The 22,079-nt window shown below is 34.4% G+C and overlaps 1 protein-coding gene across 3 annotated transcripts in view; it reads right to left on the reverse strand.

The window, feature by feature from the left end:
• BMP2K (BMP2 inducible kinase) overlaps nucleotides 1-22,079 on the reverse strand; it is a 122,461-nt gene that overhangs the window by 86,737 nt on the left and 13,645 nt on the right. Inside the window, exon 1 of one of the 3 annotated variants that reach the window (XM_059922787.1) lies at nucleotides 17,224-17,287. The exons of the other annotated variants lie outside the window; for them this stretch is intronic. The gene's annotated coding sequence lies outside the window, so the exon portion shown is untranslated. Of the gene's footprint in view, nucleotides 1-17,223; nucleotides 17,288-22,079 lie in introns of those variants that run through there. 3 annotated transcript variants of the gene reach the window in all.

Below are 22,079 nucleotides of genomic sequence, written 5' to 3' on the forward strand. Positions count from 1 at the left end.
AAAGAGATATATTTAAGAGCTATGCTTATTTATACGTGAATTCTTAATACATCTATCATTAGTTATAGCCATGAGGAGGATAGTTGTGTTCCTGAATCTTAAAAAAAATTTCCCAGAAAAAAGAACAATTATTTAAAAGTAAAACCTCATTATACTTGTCATCAAGGATGTTCTAAAATCAATAATTTTTATATGCTCTTGGTGGATGTGGAAATTAGTAAAATATTTCCACCATAACCATACTTTAAAGATTATATATCATATATCAAGAGCCTTAAAAATATCCATATTCTTCTTCTCATGATTTTATGTTACAGAATTCTACCATAAAGAAATTATTAGTGAAGATACAGAAACCTATATTTCCAGCAACATGCAAATAATTACATAAATATGTCACATAGGATGGCGTTTTGTGCAAGCATTAAAAGTGCTTAAAAAAACGCTAATATAATTTTAAACATATAATAGACTACAGTGGGCCCTCCGTATCCACGGCTTCCACATTGCAGATTCAACCAACCACGGATTGAAAGCATTTCCCCCCTTCCAAAAAAAATTCCAGAAAGTTCCAAAAGGCAAAACTTGAATTTGCCACAAGCTGGCAACTATTTACATAGCATTTACATTGTATTTACAACTATTCACATAGCATTCACATTGTATTAGATATTATAAGTAATCTAGAGATGACTTAAAGTATACAAGATGTACATAGGTTATATGCCAATGTTAACTCATTTTATATAAGGGACTTGAGCATCCTCAGATTTTGGTGTCCCCAAGGGGTCCTGGAAACAATCCCCTGTGGATACCAAAGGACGACTGTATATACAGAGCAATCTCAGTTGACTTCAGGTACAGCTTCATTCAGGACACAGAGTCTCTTGTCTTTCAACTAATACAATTCCTTTTTCAGTACACTAAGCTGAGATGTATTCAACTGCAAACTTTTGTTTGCAGTTAAGAGAGTCCTAGACGGGCATCGCATACATTAGCAGCTGGATCAAGCCTTAGAGGCTAGCCCTCATTTATAAGATTATTTCTATAGGAATACAAATATCATGTATTTCTCATTAACTGAGAACCATATAAAATGTTTCCAAGGTAGAAGCTTACAAACAAAAATCAATAATTCAGAATTATGATACTCCTATGTTTTGGGTATTAGGTAACAATAAGATAAAGTGGGCTAATACAGATAGTTCCCTATAATACTTAAAATGTCACTTTAGGATCCAGCTTACGCAAAAGAAATTATATATTTGCATGTATAGACATTATATGCCCAGAGACTCAAAATATAAATATTGTCACCAAAGTTACTGACATTGATTTTCCACATCATCGCTAAAATTTAACACAGTTCTCTAACACTTCTGTTTGAAACAGACTTCAGAGACGGTCATAAATTCTTTTCAATAACTACAATGTGGGAAATTTCCCACTTCTTGAGACTGACAGAATTTCAAAAGCATTACAAGTTGTCCCTAACCAAGTCAACTAAATTGAGATAAAGGTTTTGATGGGTTTCAACGTTTTGGGGGAAAAAAAACAGTATGTGGAAGCCAGTACATGAAAGGTCAATAAATTAACCTGTGTAATTTATAAAGTGGTCCTAAAATTTCTTAAATGACTTCTAAAACATGTTATAAGAAAATTCCTTTATCAATGGAAAAAATTAAGCTTCTTGATAGAGATTACTTGGCAAAAACACTCATTTGTAATTTTTTTCAAAAAGATCAAACTACTTATATATATATACACCAATTTTTTAAACTATTTTTATAAAGTTCAGAAAGAAAAAAGTTCCTATTGTGTTTAAAATTAACTAGCTTTATATCTATCATCTCCTGATCTTATTTCACATGTATATATGAAATCTAATAGATTTGTTTTCACCTGCAAATATCTAACAATACATAACCACAGCTTTATAATTCTATATAATATTAATAATTAAGTGCATAATGACTATGTACTACATGATTAGCAGAAAGTGGGTTTTAGAAACATACTTAGTCAAGTATTTACTATTTTACTCTCTCTAGGCCTGTCTCATTTGTAAAATTATGTTGACAGTTATAGATAATCTCCAGGGATTCTTCAACTCTCAGGAACTAGAGATTAAAAGCAGTCTCAAATATCCCACAATCTTATAGGAAATATGGATAAACAAAGTATCATAACAAGTGTAATAAAAGAGCTATATTCAAAGCATATGGAAACAAAAAAAGTTGTAGTATATGGAGAAAAATCAGAAAGGTTGTCACTAAAGAAGTAATACATGAGCTGAATGTTGAAGATGTATAGTAGTTCCCAAACAGGTAAAGTAAAGCATGGGGGAAAAAACAAGTGTAAAAGTATCAGAGGTGGGACACTTCCAAAATAGAAAATTAAGGACCTTCAAAAATCTGTTCCTCCATAAAAGCAATAAGAACACTGGCAAAAATTGTCAAAACCTCTATTTTCACAACTCTGGAAATTACACAAAGACTTGCAATAATTCAAGAAAAATGACAATCTCAGTAAAAACAGTGAGCTTTGTGACATCTTAACTTGTCCTATTATCATTCTCTCCCAGCTCCACAGTAGTCTTGAAAAGATAAAGCTCACAACCACAGTAACTGCAGCTCTGCAGACAATGGAAGAAATAAAACAGGTTTAGACTTAACCAAAAAGCCCAAGACTCATCACTATTAGACCTGTCAGGTAGCTCCCTGGAAAAGCTCCATTCTCAGGGTTTGTCTTTATTTAACCCGACTCATAACTCACACTGCAAAAAGCTCTATCACTCAAGTGGTTGGTGAACACAATCAGCAACAATTCTATAACACTGCAGCTGTCTTAGGCAGTGACACAAGGTGGGGATAACAGGAAGTTCACCAAAATAATTTACATAGAAAAATAGGAAACAAGGTATCTATAGGGGGCTTTGAAAAGCTATGACACGGTCCTGGGAACTGAGAAGGCCACACACACATACAGAGTAAAATGGCATGCCCAGGGCAGAAGTGAGAAGGCCCTAGCCTCTCATCTCTGGCTGACATTGAGGTTCTGCAAAAGAAGGAAAGGCAGGATAAGCACAGTTGTAAACTGCATCAGAGAACTGAATTCCTGTCAACACACACATAAAGCCCCTTGGCAAAAGCTGGAAGACTTACTGATTCCAGGTGTTTAACAAAATATGTCTTATCACTAGCTGACCACTAACCTAATTGAGCAGAGACTTCAGGGGCATTAAAAAAAAAAAAAGAAAAAATTCAGACTTTACAGAATCACTCCAGAAAAGTCACTAAACAAAAAACAACAACAATAAATCCTGGGGAGTGGAGGAATCTGGTTTCCAGAATTGCCATATTATGTTATTTAAAATGCCCAGTTTTCAACAAAAATCTATCAGCCATGAAAAGAAATAGAAAATTATGGTCCATACAGAAGGGGAAAAAAAGCAGTCAAGAGAAACCACCTCTGAGGAAATCCAGATGTTGGACATACTAGACAAATACTTTAAGCCAGCTATTACAAATACATTGAAAGGACTAATGAAAACCATCTCTAGAGAACTAAAGAAATGTACAAAAATCATGTCTCCAAGTAGAGGCTATCAATAAAGAGTCAGAAATTACTTAAAAAAAAAAAAAAAAAAAACTTTAGATTCAAAGACACAAACAGGCTGAAAGTGAAAGAATGGTAACATATATGTCATACAAATGTTTGTAACCAAACAACGAGCCAGAATAGTTATACTAACATCAGGTAAATTAGGCTTTAAAACAAAAATAGTTACCAGAGACAAGGAAGGGCATTTTATAACAAGAAAAGGGTCAATTTACCAGAAAAATACAATAATTATAAACATACATATATTTTAAAACAAAACCCCAAAACACATGAAGCAAAAACTGACAGAAATGAAGAAAGAAATAGATGTTTAAACAATAGTAGTTGGAGAATTAAAAATCCCACGTTCAATAATGGATAGAATAAGTAGGCAGAAGGTCAACAAGAAAATAAGACTTGAACACTATTCACCAACTGGACCTAGAAGACATTTATGGAACACTCCCCTCAGCAATAGCAGAAAGCACATTTACCAAGTACATATGGAACATTCTACAGAATAGAAAATATGTTAGTGCATTAAAAAAAAAAAACATTTTAAAAGATTGAAATCATACAAAGTATGTTCTTCAACCACAATGGAATAAAACTGGAAATCAAATACAAAAATAAATTTGAGAAATTTCACTTATAAATAACCAATGGACCAAAGAAGGAATCACAAGGGAAATGAGAAAATACTTCAAAATGAATGAAAATGAAAAAAAACAGCATACCAAAACTTAGGAAATGCAGTTAAAGTAATTCTTGGAGGAGAACTTACAGCTGTAAACAACTGCATCGAAAAAGGATGAGAGATCTCAAATCAATAACCTAACTCCTCAGGTTAAAATCTAGAAAAAGTGGACATGTTATACTCAAAGCAGAAAGAAGGAAATAATAAAAATTAGAGTAAAAATAAATTAACTAGAGAATAGAAAAACTAACAGAGGAAATCAACAAAACCAAATTTTTTTCTTTAAGAACGAAGAAAAAGAAAGAAAAACGGAGATGGAGAAATCAGGCTCCCTGACTTCAGACTATACTACAAAGCTACAGTAATCAAGACAGTATGGTACTGGCACAAAAACAGAAATATAGATCACTGGAAGAGGATAGAAAGCCCAGAGATAAACCCATGCACGTATGATCACATAATCTACGACAAAGGAGGCAAGAATATACAATGGAGAAAAGACAGTCTCTTCGATAAGTGGTGCTGGGAAAACTGGACAGCTACATGTAAAAGAATGAAATTAGAACACTCCCTAACACCATACACAAAAATAAACTCAAAATGGATTAAAGACCTAAATGTAAGGCCAGAGAAAACTCTTAGAGGAAAACATAGGCAGAACACTCTTTGACGTAAATCGCAGCAATATCTTTTTTGACTCATCTCCTGAAGTAATGAAAATAAAAACAAAAATAAACAAATGGGATCTAATTAAACTTAAAAGCTTTTGCACAGCAAACGAAAGCATAAACAAGACAAAAAGACAACCCTCAGAATGGGAGAAAATATTTGCAAACAAAGCAACTGACAAGGGATTAATCTCCAAAATATACAAACAGCTCATGCAGCTCAATATCAAAAAAACAAACAATCTAATCCAAAAATGGGCAAAAGACCTATAGAGACATTTTTGCAAAGAAGACATACAGATGGCCAACAAACACATGAAAAGATGCTCAACATCACTAAATATTAGAGAAAAGGAAATCAAAACTGCAATGAGGTATCACCTCACACCGGTCAGAACGGCCATCATCAAAAAAATCTACAAACAATAAATGCTGGAGAGGGTGTGGAGAAAAAGGAACCCTCTTGCACTGTTGGTGGGAATGTAAACTGATACAGCCACTATGGAGGACAGTATGGAGGTTCCTTAAAAAACTAAAAATAGAATACCTTATGACCCAGCAATCCCACTACTGGACACATAACCAGGGAAAACCATAATTCAAAAAGAGACATGCACCCCAATGTTCACTGCAACACTATTTACAATAGCCAGACATGGAAGCAACCTAAATGTCCATCAACAGAAGAATGGATAAAGAAAATGTGGTACATATATACAATGGAATATTACTCAGCCATAAAATGGAATGAAATTGTGTCATTTGCAGAGATGTGGATGGACCTAGAGACTGTCATAGAGAGTGAAGTAAGTCAGAAAGAGAAAAACAAATATCGTATATCGCTTATATGTGTAATCTAGAAAAATGGTACAGATGAACCTATTTGCAAAGCAGAAATAGAGACACAGATGTATGGCTATGGGGGCGGGGGGGTGAGGATGAGTTGGGACATTGGAATTGACATATATACGCTACTATGTATAAAATAGATAACTAAGAGAACCTACTATATAGCACAGGGAACTCTACTCAATGCTCTATGGTGACCTAAATGGGAAAGAAATCCAAAAAAGAGGGGATATATGTATACATATAGCTGATTCACTTTGCTGTACAGCAGAAATTAATACATTGTAAGGCTACCATACTCCAATAAAAAATAATAAAAACAAACAAAAAAGAATAAAGAAGAGATATACTATCAACATCACATAAATAAAAAGAATTGTAAGGGAAACAATTTTATGTCAACAAATTACATAACCTAGATGAAATCAATACATTTCTATAAAGATACAAATTACCAAACTGACTCAAGAAGAAATAGAAGATTTAAATAAACCTGTAGCAAGTAAAGATATTGCATTAGTAATCAAAACACGTCCAACCAAAAAAAGCCCAAGACCAAATGACTTCACTAGTGAATGTATCAAATGTTTAAAGATGAATTAACACCAATCCTTCACAAACTCTTCTAAAAAGCAAGAGGAGGGAACACTTTTTAATGCATTCTATTAAACCAATCACATTGCAAGAAATTACAGGCCAATGTCCCTATACTACAAATGTGAAAATTCTCAACAAAATAATAGCAAACCAAATCCAGAAACATATTTAAAAAAAAAAAAAAAGATTATACATTGTGACCAAGTGGGATTTACCCCAGGAGTGCACAAGGTTGGTTTAACATATATAAAAATCAATCACATAATAAAACATATTAATAGAATAAAAAAGCACATGATCATCTCAATAAAAACAGAAAAACGTTTGAAAAAGTCCACCACTTTCATGATAACAGTGCTCAACAAACCAGGAATAGAAGGGAACTTTCTCAGTGTGATAAAGGGCATCTACTAAAACATCATACTCAGTGGTGAAAGACTGAAAACTTTCCCCATGCAATCAGCAACAAGACAAGAATGTCTGCTCTTTCCACTTCTATTCAGTACTGTGCAGGAGAGTCTACCCAGGGTAATTTAGGTAAGAAAAATAAATAAAAGAACATTCAAATTGAAAAGAAGTAAAAATACCTATTTGTAAATGACAATCTTGTACATAGAAAAGCCTGAAAAATCCACACAAAAAGGAGCTAATAAACAAGTTCAGCAGGTTACACAATACAAGATCATTATTGTAAAATCAATTGTATTTCTATACACCAGCAATGAACAATCTGAGAAAGAAATTAAGAAAACAATTCTATTGATAAGAGCATCAATAATCTTAAAAAAAGTCATAAATTTAACAAAAGAGATGAACGACTTGTATACTGAAAACTCCAAAACATCACTGAAAGAAATTAAAGATCTAAATAAGTATAAAAGCATCCCTCATTCATGGATTGGAAGAATGAACTGTTAAGACAGTAATATTCCCCAAGTACTCCCCAAATCCCCACTTTAAAAAAATAAATAAACTCCCAATATCTCTATCAAATCCTTTTTTCTCTTTCTTTTTTTTTTTTTTTTTTTTGCAGAACTAGACAACCTGATCCTAAAATTTATATAGAATTTATATAGAAACTCAAGGGACTCAAAATACCAAAACAATCTTGAAAAGAAAAAAGTTGGAGGACTCACACTTCCCAATTTCAAACTACCTACAAAGCTAGAGCAATCAATATAAGGACAGACATATAGCTCAATGGAACAGAACTGAGAGTCCAAAATAAGCCCATACATTTATGGTCAATTGATATCCAACAAGAATGACAACGCAATGAGAAAAGAAGTCTTTTCAACAAATGGTGCGAGGACAACTGGATATTCACATGTAAATGAATGAAGTTGAATGGACCTCTACCTCACACCATATACAAAAGTTAACTCAAAATGGATGAAAGACCTAAACATAGAGCTAAAATTATATAACTCAGAAGAAAATATAGGTGTAAATCATCACGACCTTGCATTAGGCAATGGTTTTTTTAACACATGACACCAAAAGTACGATCAACCAAAGAAAAAACAATTGGAATTTACCAAAATTTTAAACTTTTGTGCTTCAAAGAACGTTATTAAGAAAGTAAAAAGACAAAGACAGCTGCACTGTTAATAAAATATTCAATTTGAAACCCTAAAAAAAGTGAAAAGATAATCCAAAGAACAGGAGAAGATATTTAGAAATCCTTTATCTGATAAAAATCTAGTATCCAGAATCTATGAAGAACTCTTACCATTGAACAAGAAAAGACTAAGAATCCAATTTTTTAAAAAGCAAAAGATTTTAATAGAAATTTCTCCAAAGAATATATATAAATGACCAATAAACACATGAAAAGATGCCCAGTATCATTAATCATTAGGGAAATGCAAATCAAAACCATAATGAGATACCACTTCACACCCACTAGGATGGCAATAATCAAAAAGACAGACAATGTATTGGTGAGGATGTAGAGAAACTGGAAACCCTCATAAATTTCAAGAGAATATAAAATGGTACAGCCACTGTGGAAAACTTTGGCAGTCCCTCAAGAAGTTAACCATGGAGTTACCATACGACCCAGTAACTCTATTCCTGAAAATATACCCAGAAGAACATTCACAAAAAACTTGTACACAAATGTTCATAACAGCATTATTTATGATAGCCAAAAAGTGGAAACAACCCATACGTCCATCAACTGATGGACAAATAAAATGTAGCATTACCCAAATAATGCAATATGACTCAATCATAAAAATGAATGACATAGGATACATGCTAAAACATAGATGAAATTTGAAAATATACTAAGTGAAAGAAGTCAGACAAAAAGGCCACATATTATTCCATTTACATGAAATGCCCAGAATAGGCAAATCCATAAAGAAAGGAAACAGACTGCTGACTGCAAGGGTTTGGGGAAAGGAAGGAAAAATGCAAAGTGATTGCTAATGAGTACAGGGCTTCTTCTGGATTGATGAAAACGGTCTATAGAATTAGATAGTGGTGGTAGTTCAAATACGCTAAATATAGACGGTCCCCGACTTACTATGGTTCAACTGATGACTTTATGATGGTGCAAAAGCAATAGGCATTCAGGAAAAACCATACTTCAGATTTTGAACTTTGATCTTTTCCCGAGCTAGGGTTATACAGTAGGACATTCTTTTGTGATGCTGGGCAACAGCAGCGAGTCACAGCTCCCAGTCAGCCCGATGATCACGAGAGCGAACAACTGAAACACTTCCAACCATTCTGTTTCTCACTTTCTGTACAGTATTCAATAAATTACATGAGACATTCAACACTTTATTATAAAATAGGTTTTGTGTTAGATGTTTCTGCCCAACTGTAAGTGGGCAGATGTAATATAAATGTTCTGAGCATGTTTAAGGTAAGGTAGGCTAAGCTATGATATTTGATAGGTTAGGTGTATTAAATGTGCTTTCAACTTATGATATTTTCAACTTACAGTGGATTTACTGGGACACAGCCTCATTGTAAGTCGAGGAAGATCTGTATACTAAAATATACTAAAAATCATTAAATTGTACACTTTAAATTGAATTCTATGATATATAATTATATCTCAATAAAGCTTTTATTTTAAAAATCAGAGTATGTCCAAGGAATTACAATTAGCTCCTTATAGCTGAAGCACAGGTCCCAAACTATGAAGTTATGGGAGATGAGGCATGGTAAAGAGTCAGAAATAATTCTAACCATGAAAGATCACTGCTAAGATCATTGTGCTAAGATGCCTGAACTCTGTCCTGCATAAGATAAAGAAACCACAGAAGAATTTTAAGCAAAGGTTTATATTCATCAGATTTGCATTAGGAAGTAATTCTCTAGTAATTGTATTCCTATACAGGAGCAACCAAGAGAAAAATGGAAAAAATATAAATATATCATTTATGATAACAACAATATCATCAACAAAAGCACCAAGGAATAAATCAAACAGAAGATGTATGGGAGATGTACGAGGTAAATTATAAAACGTTAATAAAAGACAAAGAAATCTTAAATAAGTGGAGCTTTCTATATATATTTATGAAAAAGAAGGCTCCATGTTACAAAGTTTTCAATTTCTCATAGATTATTTGATAAATTCAATGTCATTTAAATAAAAATCTTAATAGTTTTTCATGGAATTGGATATGCTGATTCTAAGGCTCACATGGAAGTGCAAGGAATTAATAAGAATAGCTAACAATTTTTTAAAGAAATAAGATAAAGGAATGGGGTTAGTCACTTTACCGATTATCAAGATTATAAACTCTGATAAGATTATATAATGGCATAAGAACCACAGAATAACAGAGAAAACTCAGAAACAAATCGACTTATATATGAAAGTTATTTTTAAAATTGATAAATGACATCAGAAACATTGCATATATATCATTGGGAAAAGGATAAATTAGTCAATTAGATCTTTACCCCATAACACATCAAACATAAATTTGATGACTTAAAGATATAAATATTAAAAAATTAAACACCAGAAGTTTTAAAAGGAAAAGGTATGTATGACTTTGAGGTAGGGAAGAATTTCTTACATTAGATATTTTAAAAACTCAAAAAGATGAAAACGAATAAATTTGACCATATTAAAATTTAAATTACGATTTTTGTTTCTAGCAACATGGGAGGGAGACTAGAGATTCATGGTAGACTACCTTCCTAGTACAGTAGTCCTTAAAATGCTGGATATAATAATCATGGAGGCAGATCAAGAGAATTCCTTGAAACAAAAGGAAACAAGAAGAAAGCATGAATCCATAAGCTGCGTTGGAGCCAAAGGCCAACACTGAGAAAGGCAGAAGGCCACAATGGGACCACCACATATAGCCTAGATCCACGAAGCACTTCACCCTCAATGTAAAATAGAAACCAATCCACCCTGCTAATGATGCTAAAGAGATACATGCCTCGACCTTAGCCTCAGCTCTGAATGAAGTGACAGAGTCTCCTGAGATTTCCAAGCAAAAAAAATTCTAAGCCAACAATTTAAAGTAGCTCAGGTGGGTATACCCAGAAGTCTACTAGAGATAAACTCACATTTTCTCTAGAGGAAGGCACTCAGACCTCAAAAAACTCCAACCGCTGAGATTCTATGGAATATGAGCAGACAACAAATATTTTTTAAAAGAAGGAAGGAAATCACTGAGCACTCAAGAAACCAGCCACCATGAACAAAAGTCAGAAGGAACAAACTACACAATGAGACTTGAAAAGACTAAAAAATACTGGAATTACCAAACACAGAATATAAAATAACTATGTTCCACATATTTAAAGAAACAAAATAGGAAACTGACAGTATAAAAAGGGATTAAGAGGTTATCAAAATTGACAGGAACAAAAAAATTGGCCAGGCAATTTTATAACACCATACAAATTGTATTTCTAATATGAAAATTACAATAACTGAAAATGGTAAACAGTAGATGAAGCACACCTGAAGGAGGAAAACTGGAATATATATCTAAATGCAACAGAGTGCTGATATATACTTAAATGTAGCACAAAGGGTCAAAGAGAGGTTATGGGAAAGAGAGGTTACGAGACTCGGAGGATATGGTGAAAAGATTCAATATACGTCTGTCACTTAAGAGGCATTATTAAAAAGGATATGGTTGAGAATTCTCCAGAAGTGATGAAAGACACCAATCAGCAGATTCAGAAAACCCAAAAATACTAAAATGAAATAACAGAAAACCATACCTATACCAACACAGTAAAAGAATACAGCACCAAAGAGAAAACATCAAAGCCACCAGTGAGAAAATGCAGATTACCCACAAAGGCAATTAGAGTGACTACCAACCTCTCAATGATAAAAGCAAGGCAATGAAATGATATCTCCAAAATGCTGAAAGAAAATAACTATCTGCCTAGAATTCTGTATCAAGCAAAAGTCTTTTTAGAATGAAGATGAAATAAAAACTTTTCAGGCTAACAAAATGACCTTTATTAAAGGAACTTTAAAGGAAGAATGTTTCAGAGTAAAGGCAGCTGAGCCTAGATGGAAAGCCTGACATACAAGAAAGAATGATAAACAAAGAGGATAACTATTAAACACTGACTAATAAAACAATAAGTGTAATGTCTAATTTGTAGATTAAAGAAAAGTGAAGATAGATGCAAAATCCTGGACAATAATATCACAAATCAGGAGAGAATGGTGATGTTATATAGGAGTTAGAGCATTCTATGGTTCTCATAATATTTGTGCAGTAAATAGATACTAACTTTAGTCTTGTGTTAAACTGCTAAAAAGTAGAGGGAATATATATATATATATAAAACTTCCAATTAATAGAGGGGAAAAAATGAAATAAAGGAAAGAGAACCTAATCAGTCAAAAAAAATAGCAAAAAAATAATTTTTAAAAAAGATAATAATTAGCAAGCACTGTTTGAAGAGATTGAAGAGGAGTCAAGGGCAGAAGCAGGAGACAAATTAGAAAGGTATTTCAGTATGAAGAAGAAGGTCTTAAAAGGATACAGGAAGACCATTAATAAGAGGTTAGTGAGACATTAATACACACACCCACACACACAGCTACTTTAAGAGTCCAGGCAAAAGATAATAAAGGCACTGTATCCCTGGAAAGGAGATGACAGACTCATCTCTAGTTTCTCGCTTGGGTGACTGAGTGGCCTTCCCTTCCAATGAAGACAGAGAAGTTGTTGATTTGGTGAGACGTTCTGGTATTTTATATTTTAATAGTTTGATATCATGTCTACAACAGAGGCAAGGAGGTGTGTACTACAGAGATGGAGATTTGGGGAATTTATGTTTGTGAATACATTCATCACATAGAGAGACTGGGGGAATAAAGGACAGGTAAAACATCAACACCAGGCAAAGGAAAACGAGCCCACTGAGCACTACGGAATGTTCTAACTCCATCTTAAAATATTTTGGACAACTGCTACTAGAAAAAAAAATACTAAAAGAAAATTCTTTTTTAAAAACTTCTGAAATACAACGAAAGGTTTACAAAGTTTTTAAAATATATTCATCCTCCAAAATCTTGTTTATAGTTTTAGTATATATTAGATATTTCTTATATATAAGCAAGGCAATTCAATCTAAAGTCCATTAGCAAATGAGTTGTTTCCATTTTTTATTTTAGATATTTACTTTAAAATACAAATCATATTTTTATTAAATAAAAATAGCTCTATATCAAAGTTCTGAAGACAGCTGTAGTTCAAGCCTTTCCAATTTAAAACATTAACATGCAATGATCAGAGGAGTAGGAAAACCCATTTTTTTCGACACCTAGAAATTAAATTAAGCTAACTTGACACTAAACAACTTGCACCCATAACTACATTCCATAATTTGGTTCATTAAAGTAGAATTAAAACCATACATTACAGCCTATGGTTAGCAAACAAAACCCACAAAAAACTGTGTTGCTGAATGTGTATGAGAAGTTAGGAGGCATGGTAATTCCACCTCATTCAGTACAAGTAAGATAAACATTTGTTTTTAAGTCACAGAAGATATAGAGTGTACTGAACAGGATATGTTAACTCCTCCTGGCACTATCCTTTATCACTACACTAGCCCTAACATGTTGATGCTTATGCAAGCACTTTGTCTAACAATCTCAAGTGTGCCAAGTAAACACAGTGCCTTCTGTAATTACTTCAGAAAGGGAGGAGGGGATTACTGAGAAAAATCGCCACACAGAGCCAAAGTATCAGCAGAGAGCCAGTGTCTATTATTTCAAGGCCTGATAGCAAAACCTTGGCACAGAAAAAAAGATACATATTTAAACATTCTGTGTAAGCCCACTCTACAAGTTTCAAATTGGTTTATCTTGATGTTACTAAACACAAGACTCAAACTGAAAGAATAGCTTGTTTAATTCCTTCTTTTTAAAGACAGCTTGAATCTATTTCCTAATTAATTAGGCCTGTCAGGCAGAGTAGAGCATATTTTTTCTCACCAGCCTCTACCATCCCCTGGGCTTAATATTCCATTGTCTAAATCTGCATTTATCCTACTAATAGAAAACCATCCAGTACTATTACCCAACTAAATGCTGTCCAACCACTTGGCCAGCCCCCTGGGTAAATGATGTAAATGACAGTCTGCTTTTGGACTGAGCTGACCAGCAGGGACCTCCAACCACAACAGGGCCACTTTGAGGGCTGAGGCGGAACCATCTCGGCACACCTACAACCCATCTGTGCATACTGGTATGACCGCAGCACATCAGTAAGGAAGAATTTGGTCAAACTCTCTGAGAGTCAGAGATAAGACTGGACACAGGGACTTCACTTCCCTGGTGGCGCAGTGGTTAAGAATCCGCCTGCCAATGCAGGGGACACAGGTTCGAGCCCTGGTTCAGGAGGATCCCACATGTTGCGGAGCAACTAAGCCCGTGCGCCACAACTACTGAGCCTGCGTGCCACAACTACTGAAGACTGCGCACCTACAGCCCGTGCTCCACAACAAGAGAAGCCACCGCAATAAGAAGCCCACGCACCACAACGAAGAGTAGCCCCCGCTCACGGCAACTAGAGAAAGCCTGTGTGCAGCAACCAAGACCCAACGCAGCCAAAAATAAATAAATTTTTTAAAAAAAGACTAGACACAGCCTTACAAACATTTTATGTACTTTTAATAGAAAAGCCAATCATACTGAGAGAAAAATTGTACATAAAACTCTTTGAATACACACACACACACACACACACAAATATCTGAATCAGCAGCAGAATTTCCTCCCCAAAATCAAGTATCTGTGTATAGGTTAGAAACATAAATTCTCTATGTGCTTTTACTTCCCATTACTTTCATGTATACTATAAGTACCTATAGCCACTATTATCTAAGCTACTAAAACACAAAAGCTTGAATATCATTTTTATATTGTAAAAATCACAGAAAATCAAGAAATATATTACACAGTAATTTGCCTATCTATACACTCTCTGAAATCTTGTGCAGGATTTGTATGTATGTAAATTTTTCTGAGGAAAGGATCTATATAACTTTCATTAGATTCTCAAAGAAATATGCAATCCAAAAAAAGTTATTTTTTACTACTTCTACTGGCATATGCAGCAAGCATAACTTTTTCCAAATTCTGGTCCTATATATATCCCCTATGAACTGGCTTCTAAGGGTACCTGACCTTTGTTGGCCTCACATTCCTTCTCTGTAAAAATGGAAATGGTGCTGTTGTCCTGTCCACTTAAGAACTGGTGAACACATTAAATTTGGCAATGCAGGAGAAAGTTCTCTAGACAATTAAAAGTCTCTATCAAAATATGTCAATATGTAGTAATTTGATAATGTTTATCATTGATATTTTCATCTGTTAGAATGGTCTATAAAGATATTTAAAATTTCAGACAGAACAAGTACCATTAAAAAATCAAAACAAGTTTTGTCTTAAAAGCACTGATACCCAGACTTTAGTTCTCTCATTCAGCTTGCGGATCTTTAAGACATGCAGGTTTATATTAGAATATACTTTATTTGACAGAGCATAATAGTAATTATGCGTACATTTGGTTAACAATGACTAAAGTGAAACTCTTGAGTAAAGGGTTCCAGATAACCACTGCAACTTCCCTAAAAATATTGCCTACCTGAAGGAATCTGTTCAGAGACAACTGTTAGAAAGTCACACCTTCGAAAGTACACGATCACAGCTTTTCTAAGAACAAATTCTTTTCAGAGTGAAATAATTTATAGAAATGGTATAGAAAGAAAGCTAAGGAAAGAAATAAAACCAGTTATTTCCTCCCCTAGTGAGTATATATATAAACAATATTTCTAAAAATTTTTCCCATAAACTGTAAATTACTTAATGCACTGTCCCCTTTGACCTTAAAGAACCTTCGTAATAAAGATGAGAGAGACTTTGAAACAGTTTAGGCAAGTTTCTCACATGCACCCAACAGGTACTATGTCCCGTTTTTCTTTGTTTTTCAACCAAAATCTTACAAGATTTCTAGTAATTCTCATATGTATGACTTCAATAAAATGGAGAGACATGCTATGTTCCTGGAAAGGAATACTCAATATTGTCAATATGCTCAATCCTAAATTAATATGCAGTTTTTGTGTAATGCCAATCAAAATGCCAACACTGCTGAATTATACAGAGTGCTTATGAAACCTGAAGTTTTCTGGACAGTTCTCTAAACCTAGGATTAAATCTCTGGGATTTAAGTCCAGGAATCTGTTCAATAAGCACCCCAAGTAAAGTTTAAGAACTCTTACATTAGCCCTGCTATCTACTAATGATCAACCTGAAGCCCATTAACAAAGCAGACGTTCATCATGAACTGCTTTGAACACTCTGGAGGGTATTTTTTCTCTCCCTCCTAGGAGACTGGCTAAAGGAGAATGTGACCTGTGGAAATAACAGCACTGGCATCACCTAAAAGCTTGCTGGTAATGCAGAACCTCAGGCCCCACCCCAGATGTGCTGAGTCAGTAGCTGTATTTTAATAAATCCCCAAGTGATCCACATACTTATTAGAGTTTGAGAAGCAGTATATTAGAGAATGACTCCCCAAAATTACTTTTAAAAAATTAATACATTTAAAATGAACCAGTTATTCTAGTAAAGAGGAATATTCCCCTCGAACGTCCCTGCTCTGTCACCAGTCCCTAGGACACCTCATCACAACTCCCATGCGTAAGACTGTAATGAAGTCACTATCTTTGACTTTCCTTTCTGTTATTTCTAGTCACATCTTTTCCCCTCCCTTATCCTTATTTTCTCTCCTACAGCAGAAAAGTCAGATTTTAGAATTAATGTTTTTTTGTTTTGTTTTGTAGAACTGAAAAAGACTACATATAAACTTAGTTTTCTACTACTCTGATTTCTCCCTTTCTTACATCTCAAAACTCCTCCGTTCACAAATCCGAAGCCTGGGTATTAAGTCTCAATCCTCCCTCACTGATTTCACAACTTCCTGCTCACCAGAATATCAGGCTTCAAAAGCATCAAATTTTAGCCAATTCTTATATATTGTGGTTAAATTTGTCTTTTCTTCCCAAATTCAGCATTATGCTAACCTCTCCTTGGGACTCCCTGGCCTTATAACTCTTAAGTACAAAAAACCTACACCTTCAACTTTTCCCAGTTTCCCTCAACAACATCTTAATACATCTTAATACTACAATTAAGTATTTAATTGTAGTTAAATTCTACAATTCTACAACCCATCATCTGCTTTCTACAACCATCATCTGCTTTCTTAGCCTACCTTCAATTCTCTCTTCACCCAATCACCATATTCATGCATCTCACCCAAATTGCAATCAACTAACCATGAGACGGGGGTTCTTCCTATGTTCTTTTTTTCAACAAATTTTAGTATGTGGCTGGGCTAGCCTCTGGAAAACATGATTTTACAAGTCTACAGAGAGAGAAAGACAAAAATAAGTTATTATGGGATATTGTGATAAATGCTATGGGCAATATAACCAACATACAAAGAGTTGTAATGAAATAATTATGTTTAGAATACCCTCAATCCAGCATTCTCTTTTCACTGAAGCAGGCCCTGAAATTTCACTGTTTCAGGAAGACTTTCTTGACGAGAACAACATAAGCCAAGAATCTATTACATAACAGCATCATGGACCTAACTCAAACTAAACATGCAACCACTTAATTCACATATCCTCCAATCAGCGGCTTGTTTATATAATCCCGCTATGATTAGGGATTAATGGTTTGCAAGCATCCCATAACTTCATCTTTGGAATGTACTGTCACTTTAACACATGCTTAATATCTTATTTTCAACCTCTATGAATGATCAAGTTAAGAAATTCACTCATTTGATCAGATTCCAAGCATCAAATGTATGAAATCCCTGACTTAGCAGTGGACTGTGTTCTGACAGCTCCTAAGACTACTCTTTGGGTTTCAGAGTATTTTTCCCACAGCAACAATCCTACATGTGATAATTAAGTTCTCAGGTCAACCTGCAGTCTAGTACTAACAGTACTATATAATACCTAGTGTCTCGCTAAAAAAAAAAAGACATTTCTGTGGGATCGTTCATTCAAGGTTCCAACTTGAGCAGCCAAGACTACATCTCACCAAAACCCAAGCACCACAGGTTTCACCCAGCCATTCAAAGTGTGAGAAAGGGATTCCCCCAGATCCAAGCCACGAGCAGTGCCCAAGTAACTACAAGCAGTAACTCAGGCAAGTTGTCTACACATTCTACAACACATTCCTAACTTTTCTTTGGTCACATATCCATTTGAGAATATGATGAGAGTCATAAGCCCTCTCCTAAGAAAAACACACATGGATGTCTGTGAACCCCGGGTGAAGAACCCCAACTGCAAAGTGTAGGGTCCACACATTGAACTGTACATCGTTACAGACCAGTACTGTCCAACGTATGTCCAATATAGCGAGAGCCACATATGTAATTTTAAATTTTCTAGTAGCTACGTTCATTAAAAAGGTGAAAACCAGTGAATTTTAGTAATACATTTTATTTAACCAAAAATACCCAAAATACGATTATTTCAACATGCAATCAACATAAAATTAATGAGATCTTTTACATTCTTTTTTTTTTTTTTTTTTCACATTCAGGCTCTGAAATCCCGTGTGTATTTTACATTTATGGTACATTTTAATTCAGACTAGCCGTATTTCAAGTAGCAGTCACATGTGGCTCGTGGCTACTGTATTACACAGTTTTGCTAGACCATACAATGTATACCCAACAATTCTCAAGCCCTTTGGGCTCAGGATCCCTTTGCAGTCTTAAAAATTATGGAAGACCCCAGAGAGCTTTCGTTTATGTGGGTTATACCAATCTGCATTTACCAGATTAGAAATTAAAACAGAATTTTTTAATGTTTATTAATTCATTGAAAATAATAATAAAAATATTACACATCAATATAGATGACATTTTGTTAAAAATAGCCGTATTTTTCGAAACAAAATTTAGAAAGGAGAATGGCAATGCTTTACATTTTGGCAAAGCTCTTTAATATTTGCCTTGATAGAAGACTGCTGGATTCTCATACCTGCTTCTGCAGTAGATCTTCTGTGATGTGGTTTTGGCTGAATGAAGCATATGAAGAAACTCTAGCCTCACACATACATGAAGAGGGAAAGATAAAAGACTATCTTAATAGTCTTTTCCAATAACTATGGATATTCTTCTCTGCTACTGTAGCAAAACATAACAGTTAGTGGTTTCTTAGAGGTCACTGCAACATGGTATCTAAAACCACATCACTGAATTTTTTGCACTGTTATATTAGAAGCCAATGGTCGATCTTGTATTTGTAACGTCATGTATTTGGAAAATAACAGTTCACCAAATTTCCCATTACCCTTTTTTAAAAATCATATTTGTCGGGCTTCCCTGGTGGCACAGTGGTTGGGAGTCTGCCTGCCAATGCAGGGGACACGGGTTCGAGCCCTGGTCTGGGAAGAGCCCACATGCTGCGGAGCAACTGGGCCCGTGAGCCACAACTACTGGGCCTGCGCATCTGGAGCCTGTGCTCCACAACAAGAGAGGCCGCGATAGTGAGAGGCCCGCGCACCGCGATGAAGAGCGGCCCCCGCTTGCCACAACTAGAGAAAGCCCTCGCACAGAAACGAAGACCCAACACAGCCATAAATAAATAAATAAATAATTTAAAAATCATATTTGTTAATATTATCACCTATCTCCTCAGAAAAGTCTTTAAGTGATGGGAAGCTGTCAAGTTCACAATGGCAGATATAAGTTTTCCAAAATTGTAATTTTCTTTTGAAAGCTCAAACCTTACCATTAAAAACAGTTGTTTTCCTTGCAGTGACAGGCTCACTTAATTGAGAAAATGTCTGCCAAATACCCAAATCTAAATAAATAACCATAGTTTGTCAGTCATTCTTGCAAATAAAGTCTTCCATGAAAAAAGCAGCAGGTTCAGGACACAACTCAAACAATCACCTAAGTGCTTTTCCTCAATTACACCACTATACTTCATTATACAGCAAGGACTTCATGTATACTTCCCATTTATTCACATATTAAAAAGATGCATACTTACAAATGACCAGTAATAACCACATGAAAAGATGTTCAACATCACTTATCTTTAGGAAAATGCAAATCAAAACTGCAATGATACACCACTTCACATCCATTTGGATGGCCATTATAAAATTTAAAAAAGAAAATAGCAAGTGTTGGTGAGGATGAGGAGAAATCAGAACCCTTGTACACTGCTAGTGGGAATTTAAAATGGTGTAGCCACAATGAAAACAGTATGGCATTTCCTCAAAAAATTAAACATAGAATTTTTCACATACTAATCCAGCAATTCTGCTTCGGGGTATATACCAAAAAGAAATGAAAGCAAGGACTTGAGCAGATATTTGTACACTTATATTCATAGCAGCATTATTCACAATAGCCAAAAACAACCGAAATGTGTCCACTGATGGATGACTAAACAAAATGCGATATATACATACAATGGAATATTACTTGGACTTAAAAAAGAAATTCTGATACATGCTACAACATGGATGAATCTTGAAGACATTATGCTAAATGAAATAAGCCAATCACAAATGGACAAATACTGTAAGATTCCAATTATATGAGGTACCTAGAATAGTCATATTCAGACGGACAGAAAGTAGAATAGTGCTTACCAGGGGCTGGGGAAAAGGAGGAATGAGGAGTTAGTGATTAATGGATACAGAGTTTCAATTTGGGAAAATGAAGAAGTTCTGGAGATGGATAGTGGTGATGGTGGCATAACAATGTGAATATACTTAATGCCATTGAACTGTAAACTTAAAAATGGTTAAAATGGTAAATTTTGTTATGTGTATTTTACCACAAGCAGGGGAAAAAAAAAAGACATGGACTCAAGAGCCAAGATTGAGAAAAGACTTTTTACTGCTTCATAAGGACGTTCTTAAGAAAAACTGGCTTTAAAACAACAACAACAACAAATGAGTGCATGTGACAGTGAAGAATACAATGACTACTAATACATTTTGGTGCCAACTGTGTAGATCTGTCTTAAAGCAGCTTTAACCACCACCACTGCTTTTGAACCATCAGTGCAAATGCCAGTACAGTGTAAAAGGCAATTACGTCTTAGAAGTACCATGAAAATAATTTGGACCTGACAGACCCCCTCAAAGTGTCTTGGGGATCCCTCCCCCTGGGGCCCACAAACCACACTTTGAGAACCATTACTGAAGCCTATTTTTTCAGAAAAGTCAATGACAGAAAGAAAGAGACATGAAAAGACCACAAAAAAAGCTTTATTTTCATTTTTGTCTTTTAAGATGAGAAAAACAAACAGGTTGATATGCTGAATAGATATAGTAAGTAATTAATAGTAATTAGTATAGTAAGTAATATATAGTAAGTAATCAGATAACTAATGGAGAAAAAAAGAGGGAAAAGATAATCAGGGGGTGTAGTCTCTAAAGTTTGAAGTAAAGGAGAGACAGATATTAGAGGTAGATGGGTGGTGGGAGGGGTTATACTTTGGCTTATAAAAAAGCTCTAAGTCCTGGGGATATAATGTGACTACAGTTAATAATACTATATGTATATTTGAAAGTTACCAAGACAGTAGATCTTGAAAGGTCTCATCAGAAGAAAAAATTCTGTAACTATGTGTAGTGATGTTAACTAGACTTATTGTGGTGGTCATTTCACAGTATATACAAATATGGACTTATTATGTTGTATATCTGAAACTAATATAATCTTATATGTCAATTATATCTCAATTTTTTAAAAAAACTCTCTACTTAGAAAAATACAGACATTAAATAAATGCTTCTTGATAATGATGGTGATAGTCCCATAGTTTAATAAAAAATATTAAGAAATTTTCTTTTGATATTTTTAAATCATAGATCAAGGACCATTCCATTCTAACTTTTCACTTGCATGTGTATAAAAATATGCCACATATATCACAGAAGTAATGTCGTGTCATTTTTAAGAAAATTTTTATGGTGTCACATGAATTTATTTCCTGCAAAAACTCAGAAGTGTAGTACTCCAGGCTTAAGTCAGATGCATATGTGCTATGATCTAAAACAAAACTTGAAAGAACCTGTGTCTTTTTATTTTGAATAAATGTAGCATAAACTGGGTAAATGAAATACAAAAGGGGAT

This window comes from Balaenoptera ricei, chromosome 5, assembly GCF_028023285.1.
Source record: "Balaenoptera ricei isolate mBalRic1 chromosome 5, mBalRic1.hap2, whole genome shotgun sequence".
Lineage (NCBI taxonomy): Eukaryota > Metazoa > Chordata > Mammalia > Artiodactyla > Balaenopteridae > Balaenoptera > Balaenoptera ricei.